Source organism: Quercus robur, chromosome 7, assembly GCF_932294415.1.
Source record: "Quercus robur chromosome 7, dhQueRobu3.1, whole genome shotgun sequence".
NCBI lineage: Eukaryota > Viridiplantae > Streptophyta > Magnoliopsida > Fagales > Fagaceae > Quercus > Quercus robur.
Window position 1 is genome coordinate 3212256 of NC_065540.1, and position 12218 is coordinate 3224473.

Below are 12218 nucleotides of genomic sequence, written 5' to 3' on the forward strand. Positions count from 1 at the left end.
TATATATATGTATATATATATAACTTTTTGTCAAATACGCGTTAACGCTTAAAAGCACCAATCAACAAGTTATGAAATGGAATATAAAAGGAGTCTATTTATTTTGAACAGGACTATTTGGCTTGGAACCATTAAACACCTAAAAAATCAATAATAAGGTCAAATGAATTTGGAACCTTCCGTATTCTGAGTCCAATAAATCCACCATCACACCATCGCTTTCAGAAAAGAGGTGTATACTTTAACATAATAAATCATTAAATACAGCAATAATAGCAAAGCAAAGCACCTTCTCAAAAAAAAAAAAAAAAAAAACTCCTCGTATAAACAAAAACCAAAAATAGATAAACTGAGAAAAACAGAAAAAAGAAAAAAAAAAGGTGCGGTGGCGTAAAAGCACGCGCCAAAAAGAGACTCAAAGTGATATACCCCCACCACTTCACCCCCAATTCTCCTCTTTGTACTTTGTTCCTTCTTCAAGCACACCAACACCACCAACACCAACACCAGCACCAACACAAACATTAACAACAACTTCACACAAAACACAACCCCTCTCTCTCTCTCTCTAAAAACAGATTTTTTTTTCTCTCTCTCTCTCTCTTTTTCTCTCTCTATCTGCATGAAAATAATAATCGCACTGCCGGCCATGATTCCAATTCATCGGCCACTCTTTCCTATAAAACCAGAATAGTCTCTGTTTATTTTTTTCAGTGGTGTATAAAAGAAAAAAACTTCGTCGTTTTGAACATTTTTTTTTTGTAGTTGAATTTGAGTGAGTATGGAGAAAATGCTGGATCTTAATCTGAGTGTAGCGTCGCAGAATTCAGGAAAACTTTCTGGAAGTAGTCGAATGGAGAGTTCTGGAACTGGAAGCTTTAACTCCTCTTCCGTAGTCAACACCGCCGGAGCCGGTGGCTGTGCCGGCGGCGGCGACGATGACTCTACTTCCAACTACGACGCTGCTTTTGGTTACAGCTTCAGCATTCTGAGGAAGGACAAAGAGCTCGATGTCGATCGTGGAGGAGGAGGAGGAGAAGAAGAAGAAGAGGACGAGGACGACTGCGGTGTTCGCAACAACCGGACGATACAGTTGTTTCCGGCGGCCGGAGGCGGAGCAGTTTCCGACGTGGCGGGGTGGTTGGATCTCACTTCGACTTTCGGTGAAGCCGCGGAGCAGAGGATCGTACCTCGGCAGCAGCAGCAGCAGCAGCAACAGAAGCCTCTGGTCAAGAAGAGCCGACGTGGACCAAGGTCTCGGAGCTCACAGTATCGTGGCGTTACGTTTTATCGAAGAACTGGTCGATGGGAATCGCATATTTGGTCAGTGATTTCATTACAAGATTTTTACAGTTTTGGCGGTTTTTTTTTTTTTTTTTCTCTGTCTGAATTTTGATGGCAATGATTTTATTTTATTTTTCATTTTTGTAGGGATTGTGGAAAGCAAGTTTACTTGGGTAAGGATTTTTAAAAGTTGTGAAGTACTAATTTATTTTTATTGTTTGTGTTTTTTGATTAATTTGAGAGTTGGAATATGAAAATTTGGGTGTTTTTGGTTTGGTTTTTGTAGGAGGATTTGACACTGCTCATGCTGCTGCTAGGTATATAAAAAATTAACTGTTTCTGATTATTCAGATTGTAATGGTTGTAGTTTTTTTTTTTTTTTTTTTTTTTTTGAAAAAAAAAATGTTTTGGATAAAATGAACTTGTGGGAATGTTATGGCAATTGGGTTTTTAATGGATTACAGGGCGTATGATAGGGCTGCGATCAAGTTTCGCGGAGTAGAAGCTGATATCAATTTCAATATCAGTGATTATGATGATGATATTAAGCAGGTGAGTGTGGGGGTCCTTTGTAGTTTGATATTATCATATTTGTGATTGAATTTAGTGTGTTGTTTTAGACAACCGAGGGTGTATTATTATAGAATTGATTGGTTTTTGCAGATGAGTCATTTTAGCAAGGATGAATTTGTGCATATCCTGCGGCGCCAGAGCACCGGGTTTTCAAGGGGAAGCTCGAAGTATAGGGGAGTGACACTGCACAAATGTGGTCGATGGGAAGCTCGTATGGGGCAGTTTCTGGGCAAGAAGTGAGACCCTCTTTTGCTAAATTTCACATTCATAGCTGGATTTATGGTCTTTTTTTAGTATTGATTCTTGTGTTAAATTCCATATTAAATTGGTATTTCCCATTATAAAATGGAGAAATTGAGAGTTTTGATGAATTGGTTCAGCAGAACAGTTGGGAGCTTGGTTTTCATTGGGTAGTATTCATTGTTTCCCTGCAGGTATATATATCTTGGGCTATTCGATAGTGAGATTGAGGCTGCAAGGTCTTACACATTATATATTGGATCTCCACTGTACTGGCTGTTTGAATCTTTGACCCTTTACCTTTTCCATTTAACTTGATGTGTTTTTGTTGTGTGAAAATCAGGGCATATGACAAGGCTGCCATCAAATGCAATGGAAGGGAAGCAGTCACCAACTTTGAGCCTTGCTCATATGGAGGGGAAATTTTTGCTGAGGCCAATAATGGAGGTACTTTTGTTGTTAAGAATTCCTTTTATTTCATAGTTGTCTTTTGTTTTCTAGACTACTTGTGTAGGCACAATGATAAGCCTTTGTATAAACACACAATAAATCCTTGCGTTATTTGATGCAGAAGGCAATCAAAGTCTTGATCTTCAGTTAGGAATTTCACTCCCTTCTTTTGCTGATCGAGAAAAGGAGAACGTCAATGTGAGCGGTTTTCATTTTCAGCATGGCTGGGATGACAGGCCTATTGATGGGAGATCAAGGGTAATGCTGACATCAACTTATAAAATTCCCCACTAAAGTCTAATTGAGATCTGTGTTTATACATTTCAAATAGCCCAATTAATTTTGTATCTCCTGTTTGCTTCACACCTGGGGTTAGCTTTAATTAGTTTGCTTGGTAATCACTCTTTCATAGATTGAGAATTCTTCTTCAGCAACAGTTAGGGCTCAACCGGCTCATCGACCTGTGGAAGCATCTGAGCATGCTCCTATCTGGAGTGGCGTGAATTCCAGTTTCTTTTCTCTGTATAAGGTAATTTCCATTCAGCCTAAACACGCTACTATAAATTCCTGCTAGAAGTCAATAAGACCTCATTGTTCCATTTTCCATTTCACCTCTTAACAATGTCATCGTCGCTGTTGGTTACAGGAAAGAGCAATGGAGAAGAGGACGGAAGTTGATTCCTTGCCAAACTGGCCACGACAAATCCAAGGTCCTTATGGTGGGGTGACTCAAGTGCCGCTCTTCTCTACTGCAGCATCATCAGGATTCCCTTCTTTAACAACTACTTCTCCATCAGCTGCTGTTGGTCAACTTCATTTTTCTAACACAACTATTCATCCACCCCCATTTTTTGCCAACAATCACTTACATCACCAACATATCCCATTTCTACTGCAGGAGCTGAACCAAGTACCAGGTAGAACATAGCAACAGCCCATAAATCTTCTATTTTGTATTAAATGTAGAAGATGGGTAGGGAAACCAGGAAAACAAGAATGGTAATTGAATTTGTTAGTTCCAGTCATATATTCATATGATTCAATAGGTTGGTAATCTTTTCTTCCGTTTTCTTCCCTGTGTGTCCTCCATATATGACCGATCTGTTGGTGCATTGAGGCTCTAAACAAGGCTTCAAATGTATGTCATCTGAAACGATTTGAAAAGAAAATAGTTTCACTCCAAATGTTTATTGGTAAGGTTGTGTGTACATTTACCTTACGCATGTTTCAGATTACTTTCTCCAAGAATAACCGGTTACGAACATGTTTATACCACTTAATAGTTTTTAATTAGATACAAATTTTGACAAATCCATCTTTGAATTTAATTGGATTACATTATCTTTGTATATTCTCCATACTTGTAAAATTTCAAAGCGATCAAAGATCAATATCTATGTTATCAATCAATTGTTTAAATCCAAGGTTTTTTTAGTTCAAATAATCTATAAAAGATGAGTTTATAAATTGAATAGTAAATAACATATGATTGGCAAGAAGATTGACATGCATGTAATATAGAACATGTAATCCAATGATGAGATTTTCAAAATATGAATTCAATAACAAATTATTAAGTGATATATCATTACTTAGATTTAAATAAGATATAATTTAAATTTGACTATATATATATATAACTTTTTAACACAAATAAAAATTTTATTTATGTGTCACCACGTAATAAATAAATAAAAATTGTAGTAAAATTAATAGTAGAGAGCCTTTGGTAGTAAAGTTGCTAGTAGTTATAGTATTTTCCAAATCCAAATAGGTGCTAGGGGGGGATCTCTCGCAAAAAGTCCTTACTCCATGGAAGCTGTTGTACCCTAAATAACGCAAAATCAGCTTACACCCCCGGTCCCCACCCCCTACAAATCCCTTGCCGATAGGATTAGGAAACTACAGAATTGGCCCAAAGTTCAAAGGTTACGGCTAAGCTGTTCTCTTGGGGAAAGCAACAATGACAGATGGTGATAGGGAGTAATAAAAACAAACTTGGGATGAAATGAGAGGGGGGGGGGGGGGGGGGGGTAATTGTACTACGCAGTGTCTAAGAATAACACCCCCCAGAGTTTCAAAAGATCTCACTTTTTTCTTCGCAAATCAGGGAAAATCTACTAAATTATTATGTTGGCCCCGCCAAAATGTCCTGTTAATTGAATATGGCCCCCCAATTTCATATAGTTTTTAGATTTATTTTTCTTAGAAAAAAAATGTGGCCCAATTGAAAGATATTGTCTTCACTCGATTGAGCTTACATGCTAGATAAGTTAAAGTAACAGTAGTTAAATGATTAAATTTATTCAACCATTTGCAAAAGGTCAAAACTTTAGGAAATTTGCTAGTTTATATGCTTTTGGTTAAGATCATACTATTGTAATTGTATTTTGATTTTTTTTTTTTTTTGGGATGAATTAAATAAAGTATGAGTTAAAATCAAATTTAAAAATTTTCCTTAGTTGAGTAATTTTAAAACCACAACTATTTTATGTAGCAGACAGTAATCGACTATTTGTTACCTTCACATACTTACTTCGAGTTAGGGTCTATCAAATCAGAGTTATGATATTGGATTATGGTCTTAGATACTCTTTTATTTTATATGTAGTTATTAAAAACTTTAAATATTCAAGCTACAAAAATAAAAGCTGGCCTCCTAAATATTACAGTTAGTCCATAATACTCTTAAAAAAAAATAGAATTTATCAATTGGTCTATAGTAGTTATATTTTGTTTTCTCAAATTCATTTTTTTGTACATTTTTAATATCAAACTAGATAATTTTTGTATAGTAGTTGATAGTTTTGTATACAATATCTTCATAAATTATGACCTAATCTAGTAACAAAATATTAAGATTTATATGTGTATGTGTGTGATGGTTTGTTTGGACTCTTGAGTCTTAACTAATATATTAATACCACCATAAGTCAAAAAATGCTTACATACTCTCAGAGCAATGCTCTGGGCTCTCACATGTGAGATCCATATCGGGGTACCACTCATTTGTGATAGCGGAGCAATGCTCCAGAGTATGTAAATAGGGTCTGGTTAGTTAATTATATTTTTGTTTTTTCATAAAAAAAATTTCAAATAATTTACTAAGGGTCTGGTTAATGTGTGCCCTTAGGGCACACTTTAAACTTTTTATTTTTGGAAACATTTTTTTGGAAATTGAAAAAGCTGTCATTACTTTTTCAATTCTTGAAAAAATTTTTACTAAAAATAAAAATTAATATGTGCCCTAACAACACACATTAATAAAATCCATTTACTAATGTATGTCTAAAGGCATACATTATTAAAACCCATAAATAGTGCCCCCATTAGTCACAGACTCACAGTCTATCAAAACTTATGGCACAGAAGGTTGGGTTACGAACTTAAATTTCTCTCATAACTAAGTATGGTAATTGAAAGCCACGTGTACTAGTTGGGGCTGTACTGTCCCGTCTCTTTCCTTTGGCTTAAAGTGAATCCCGTATTCCTGGGCTTTGCATGAGGCTCGTACACCTGCAAAAGAAGCGAAAAAAGAGTCGTCTGTGGTAGTATTGTATTATGAGCGGCGTGAAAAGTCTGGTTGTGCATTGAATTGAAGGAGTGGTTGGTACATAAGAATAGTAAAAAGATTGATCATTCTGGCAAACTCTTTACAAACCTTGTTATTGCAAATATCTGTTCCTTTACTCTCTCTTCCCAAACTTCCAAGGCTATGACTATGAGATTCAGCCCTATGACTTGGCTCTTCTCTACTTTGTTGGGCTCTATGCTTATGGTCATATGGCTATATGGCTAGTTAGTATCTTTGTACCAACTTTCATTGCTCAGCATATATAGCTGTGTCCCTGTTTTCGAATAAAATGAAGGTTGTTTTGTTTTTGTGTGACCTTGTAATTTGCACTGTAGGGCAGTGCCAGCTTTCCGAAATGCTTTGTAGTTTGTACAGATTCCACGTTGGGTATTAAACCAAACTCTATTACTATTTACTATCATGGATTTGATGCCTCACAAGTAATGAACTCCCTTCATTTTGTCTATGATTTCTTAGATGCTTCTATCTGTTTCAGGTGTGTTGTCTGGCCCCCCCTCTGCTTTTCTAGTCTTGTGACACTTCACGAATTGACAAGTACTACTTGACAATATGATACCAACAAATGGCACATAAGTTTTACCGAAGACAAGAGGAAGAAGAAGAAGAAGAAGAAGAATAGCTGAGCAGTCAGATGGATGATAATTTTATTTTTTACCATTGCTAGCTATTTAGCCATTTCAATTTTGTATGAAAATGGTGTATGATGTGTATGGGGTCAAGACATTTTTTAACTACATGAAGGCTAGGGGTGCAACTTTCGGATTAATTGTAATAACTCTTAAAATTAAGGGTAAAATTTATGTAAAGTCTTAGATTTTTTAATTAAATTCAAATATCTTTTTGCATGGACTAAAGAAGCTAAAATAACGTGATTATTTTCAAGAACAATTAAATTAAATTTAATGTAACTATTTATTGAGGTAGTGGACTAATTATACTCTTCTCTCTTGAAGTATGGGAGTATGACACTCCATTCCAAATTTGAAGAGAAAATATTTTCCACCTTTAACTTCCGTATAGTCAAACTCTATTAAATTGATGTTAAAAATGTTGTGTACTAATTTGCAATTTGATTAAGGGCAAGTTTCCAAAATTACCCTCCCATATAGAGTTAAAATGTCTAAAGAACCCAACCTATTAAACACAAGTACACAAATGCCCTTGTATTTAAATTGAAATAACAAAGGTTTTTTTTTTTTTTTTTTTTTTTTTTTTAAGGTATGATAGAATTTAAACTTATAACGTCCATTCTATGATAGAATTTAAACTAAGACATCAATTTGTTTAGGGTGTAAGGGGATTTGAATCCCATATTTTTTATTTAACGATAAGAGATTTTACTAGTTAAAATAATTAAAATCTGCTAAAATACCCAAAGCTTGGCCGGTTCACATATTAAGATAGTAAGCACCTACGTTTGGCAATTCAAACTTGAATAAAATCAGTTAAATATGTAGCTTAGCCTTTAATTTAAGTCAACGTGTTTACAAACTAAACTAAATTGAGTTTAGAATTTTACTAAAATTTATTAAACTTTGGTAAAGAGAATTTTAAAATTTTTGAGTATTCTATTACCAATACTAAGGGAAGGTGAGGAGTGTTATTTTTTTTCAAACCTTAAGGGAGTGGAATGTTTTTTGCTTCAAGTTTGGGATGGAGTGTCATTCTCCCAAACCTTAATTGAGAGGACTGTAATTTTCCCAAACCTTAAGAGTGGAGAATGTAATAGAAAGCCTTGGGTATGGTATATTAGATTTTAAATTAAATTCAATTACCTTATTGCATTGACTAATAAATCACAAATGGTGTTATTATTATTATTTGCAAGAACAATTAAATTCAATGTAATAATGTATTAATATAATTATAGAATATTCCGGTAATACAATAGTACAATAACTGTAAGCTCTTTTCTCTCATATTAGTGAGATTCATTATTATGTAAAAGAAGGGAATACACATTTATTATTCTCTTAGAGTATTCTAAAATTTTTCATGTTTAAATTTAATTAAAGAACCGAATATAATGTAGGTAAGATATTATACCTAAATTTTACTCTAATTTATACATTAACCTCAACTGTTGAAGGCAAGGATTACTCATTAATTTACTTGTACATCTATCTCAAAAAATAAATTACTTGTAGATTAGTTCACATAGGGCTATAAACGAGTTAAGCTTTGTCAAGTAGTGAGTGTTTGGGCTTGGCTCGTCAATAAAAATCAAATGCTCAAGCTTGGCTCAAGCTTGAGATAAGCCTAAAAATAATGTTTGAACTCGAACTCATGAGAATGCTAAAAAGCTTGAGCTCGGCTTGATTAATTAGTCAAGCCAAGCTCGAGCTTAATATCAAGCTCAAACTCGAGCTCAAGTCAAACTTTTTAGCTTGGGATCCAAAAAAATTGCATCATCAAATGCTTATGTCACCAAAAATCAAGTAAACAAAATAATAATAAACTCATTTTATCATGCTTCTAATTCTACCCGTAATTAGAAATTGTTCAAATTACAACTTTACATAATTAAATCCATCCATCCATCCATCATTCATTGTTTATAGCTTAAGTAATTATTCAAAATACAATTCTTACATCCACATTTGTCATCCATGCAACTATAATCTTCAAAAATCTAAATAAATTAACGTTCCAAAACATATATGAATAAACAGCTATAAATTAACATTCCAAAACATATGTGTAACGTCATAATAATGAGTTTATTTGGTAAACATATATCAAACTATAAATAAACTTAAACTTTGCATGTTTTGTATCAAGCCCTATTGTTCACAAGCTTGTTCATGAACAATTTTTTTGGTTTGGGCTCGACTTGTTTATCAAACAAGCCTAAAACTAAGACTCAAGCTTGGCTTATTTATAAACAAACGAATATGAACGAGCTTTTTATCAAACTGAGCCCAAGTTGTTCGTGAACAACTTAGTTCATTTACAGCCTCAAGTCCACACCTTCAACATCTCTAAACATTAGTGATTATATAAGATTAATCCCATCTCGATTATACCTTTTAAATGACTCTGACTCTGTACTCTCCTAAAAGAAAAGTCTCACAAGTCTACGTACCTACCAAGTAACCAAGGCACTCGATTTGTATCCAAGATTCCAACTGTTTTGAGTTTCCATATGTTCAAGAATCACGTGATGACTAAACTGTGTATCCGGTAGACCCTAGAAATGAATGTTTATTTCTTTGGTTGTTTCCTTGTAAACAATAAGAAGGGATTTAGTATATACTATGTCAGTTGTATTAAAATTTAATAAGTGAGAGATATATTTGTAAAAAATAGCTATCATACTAATAAATGAAAGACTTAGTAGTAGTTATTTTTGCGCACATATGTTTCGTTTATTGAATTTTAATACAAATGATATGATGTTATTGGATACAAAATTCTTTTTCAGTAAACTCTAATTTTGTATTTTATTTAGAAGTTGGGATGATTTAAAAACATTGAGCAGAATGAGATTGTTTTCTGATTAGCACCAATTTCATTAAGCACAAACAAAGACTACATTCTTCCTCCACACATCCCAAGCAGAATGAGTTTGGTTGTTTCCTTGTATTCAAATTATCATTAGCGTAAGGTAACATCAACAACATACTTTTTATGGGCTTTACTAACGCTTGCCCTTAGGCTACACATTAGTAAACAATTTTAAGAATTTTTTTTTTTTATAGAAAAATAAAAAAGTGAATTTTTTTTTGGATACCTTTTTCAAATTTTCAATTTTTTTTTTTTAAATTGATAATTAATTTAAGCCCTAAGGCATAAATTAATTGGGACCCTACTTTGATTGATATGTGTCACAAGGGAAAGCAAAAAATTATAGTAATGACCAGGCACAGACATGCATAAAAAATTAAAAACATACTAACATTACTAGACTGTTCTGCATCAAACCTCTTTCAAAGCAACAACCACCCCGAGATACAAATCTTAACCCCTCATTGGTATCCACATTCACAATTATCGGAAAGACAACTAGCAGCTAAGAGCATTCACACAAAACAATCTGTCTATTTTAATATAAGAACTTTTTTTTTTCTATTTTATATACTCATTTTTCAAAACATACCACATCAAATTATCTATTTTATACTACAATTTATTAAAATGTCATTTTTATTGATTTTTAAAAAAAAATTCTCTTTCTTCACATACAACAGTAACCATCTGCTCTCTTCCTTCATTATTAGAATACGTAAAAAAAATAATAAAAATAATTAAATGCAAAATAAATAGTGTCAATGTAAATTTACATGGTTTTTGTAGCAACAATATATATTTACACAATTTTGGCTTATTGACGTGGATAGTTTTTGGACAAGAATGTATAATTTGACACATTTTTCTATTATATATTTATATACCATCTTATGTGAGTGCTTTTAAAGAGGAGAAAATCTCTCTTGTGTAATATATATAAGTGGAAAATCACACTCGTAATATATATAGTTCTTACTTACCTATAAGACTTACATGTTGTGAATATGATGTAGCATGCATCCGAAACATTAGATACTACCTTGTTCAATGAAGTAACATCATATACACTCTTAGACTAATGAGAAAGAAACCTTAATCACTTAATAGATATTGTTCATGTTCTTTGAAATAGAGATAATCATTATCCATGCGGTTGCCTTCAACCCATCATATGATGCATACTAAAATAGTTTTTGTTTTTAAATAAAAGGATCATTCCTTGATAAGTCTCTTTAGACAATTTGGTTATCTTAAAAGAGAAGATCGTCACTATAAATATTTTGAAGAATTAGAAAATTTTATAGAGATTCTTTAAAATGAAAATAAATTCTAAAAATCCATTAACCTTATACATTAAGGGTAGTTTGTTGGAAGTTATCATTGGAGGGGGGAACAACTCAGCATTGTTTGTGTGGGTGCTCAAGGACCAAGGAAGAAGTTGAAGAGTTGTAGTATAAGTGTGGGGATGTCGCGGCCCACGAGCCCGAGGAAGGAAGTCACCCGAAGAGAGGAAGGGATGAGTCAAAGGACTCTAAGGCGTTCGCGGTGGAAAGAAGGATATGAAGGGAGAGAATCAGTGATCATAAGGGAAGTTTCTAGTATGGAATAGCTTGTTGCCTCCGCATTAAATGGTGGGCAACAGTTTTATTAGTTGCATTGATGAGGAAGTGACCTGAACAGTGTGAGTCACAGTTAAGCAGACTTCTTCCACCACCTTCTTCAGATGTGAAAAGGGACAAGTGTCATGGGAGGAGGTCTATTAGGTAAAGATGGATGGTTGAGATATGGTAAAGGAAAGAGTATATAAGAAAATGAGGGTTCACAGAGAGAGGGATCCAGACACAAGTACCAAGATATAGAAAAAAAAACAAGAAAAATATTGAGAGAAAAGAAAGTGAACAGTAACATTTCCTATGTAATTGTGGCCTCCTTGAGCTAGCTTGTACTGAGAAATTGGTTCATCCATTTAATAGCATCTGCCTTTTCTCCCTTAATTTACTCCTCAGGCAAAGCCCCTTTTGTTGTTCTTTTTCCTCTCTTACAAATTCATTGTTTTGGGCTACGGAATCTAGCCACTATTCTAAGTGAACCTAGGCAGCCAGTTCATTTGGTCCTTACAGTTTGCATGAAATGACCACACCTAATACAGTGCAACTAAGGAGCAATGAGTAAGTCCTATTAATTGAAAAGGACAATAATTTTCGTGAAACAAGATAAATCTTTCGGTCCCCATTGGCATTGCCCAATTAAGATTAGACAACAGATTGCTCACGCTATTGCCTATTGTCAGTTTGCTTCTTCTTTTTTCAATTATTATTATTATTATTTTCGTAGAATTCATTATCATGTTACTATCTTTTACTCTTTATGTCAGAAATTTCGTATTATGTTGAAAATTCCCCATCATTTGCGTGAGATCAGATGATAATTAACACCTCCTCGTTGAAAAATATGGTTAGACTTGTGTTTGATTCCCAAGAAGCTGATTAAACTCTTATAATCACTTTTATAAACACCAAACAATCAACATCAACAACCAAAAAAACCTCAATTTTAAGGTTTGTTT

General features: G+C 33.7%; 1 pseudogene; it reads left to right on the plus strand.

Moving 5' to 3' along the window:
* Window positions 1-403: 403 nt before the first annotated feature.
* Window positions 404-3744, plus strand: LOC126691761 (APETALA2-like protein 3; annotated as a pseudogene).
* Window positions 3745-12218: the final 8474 nt, after the last annotated feature.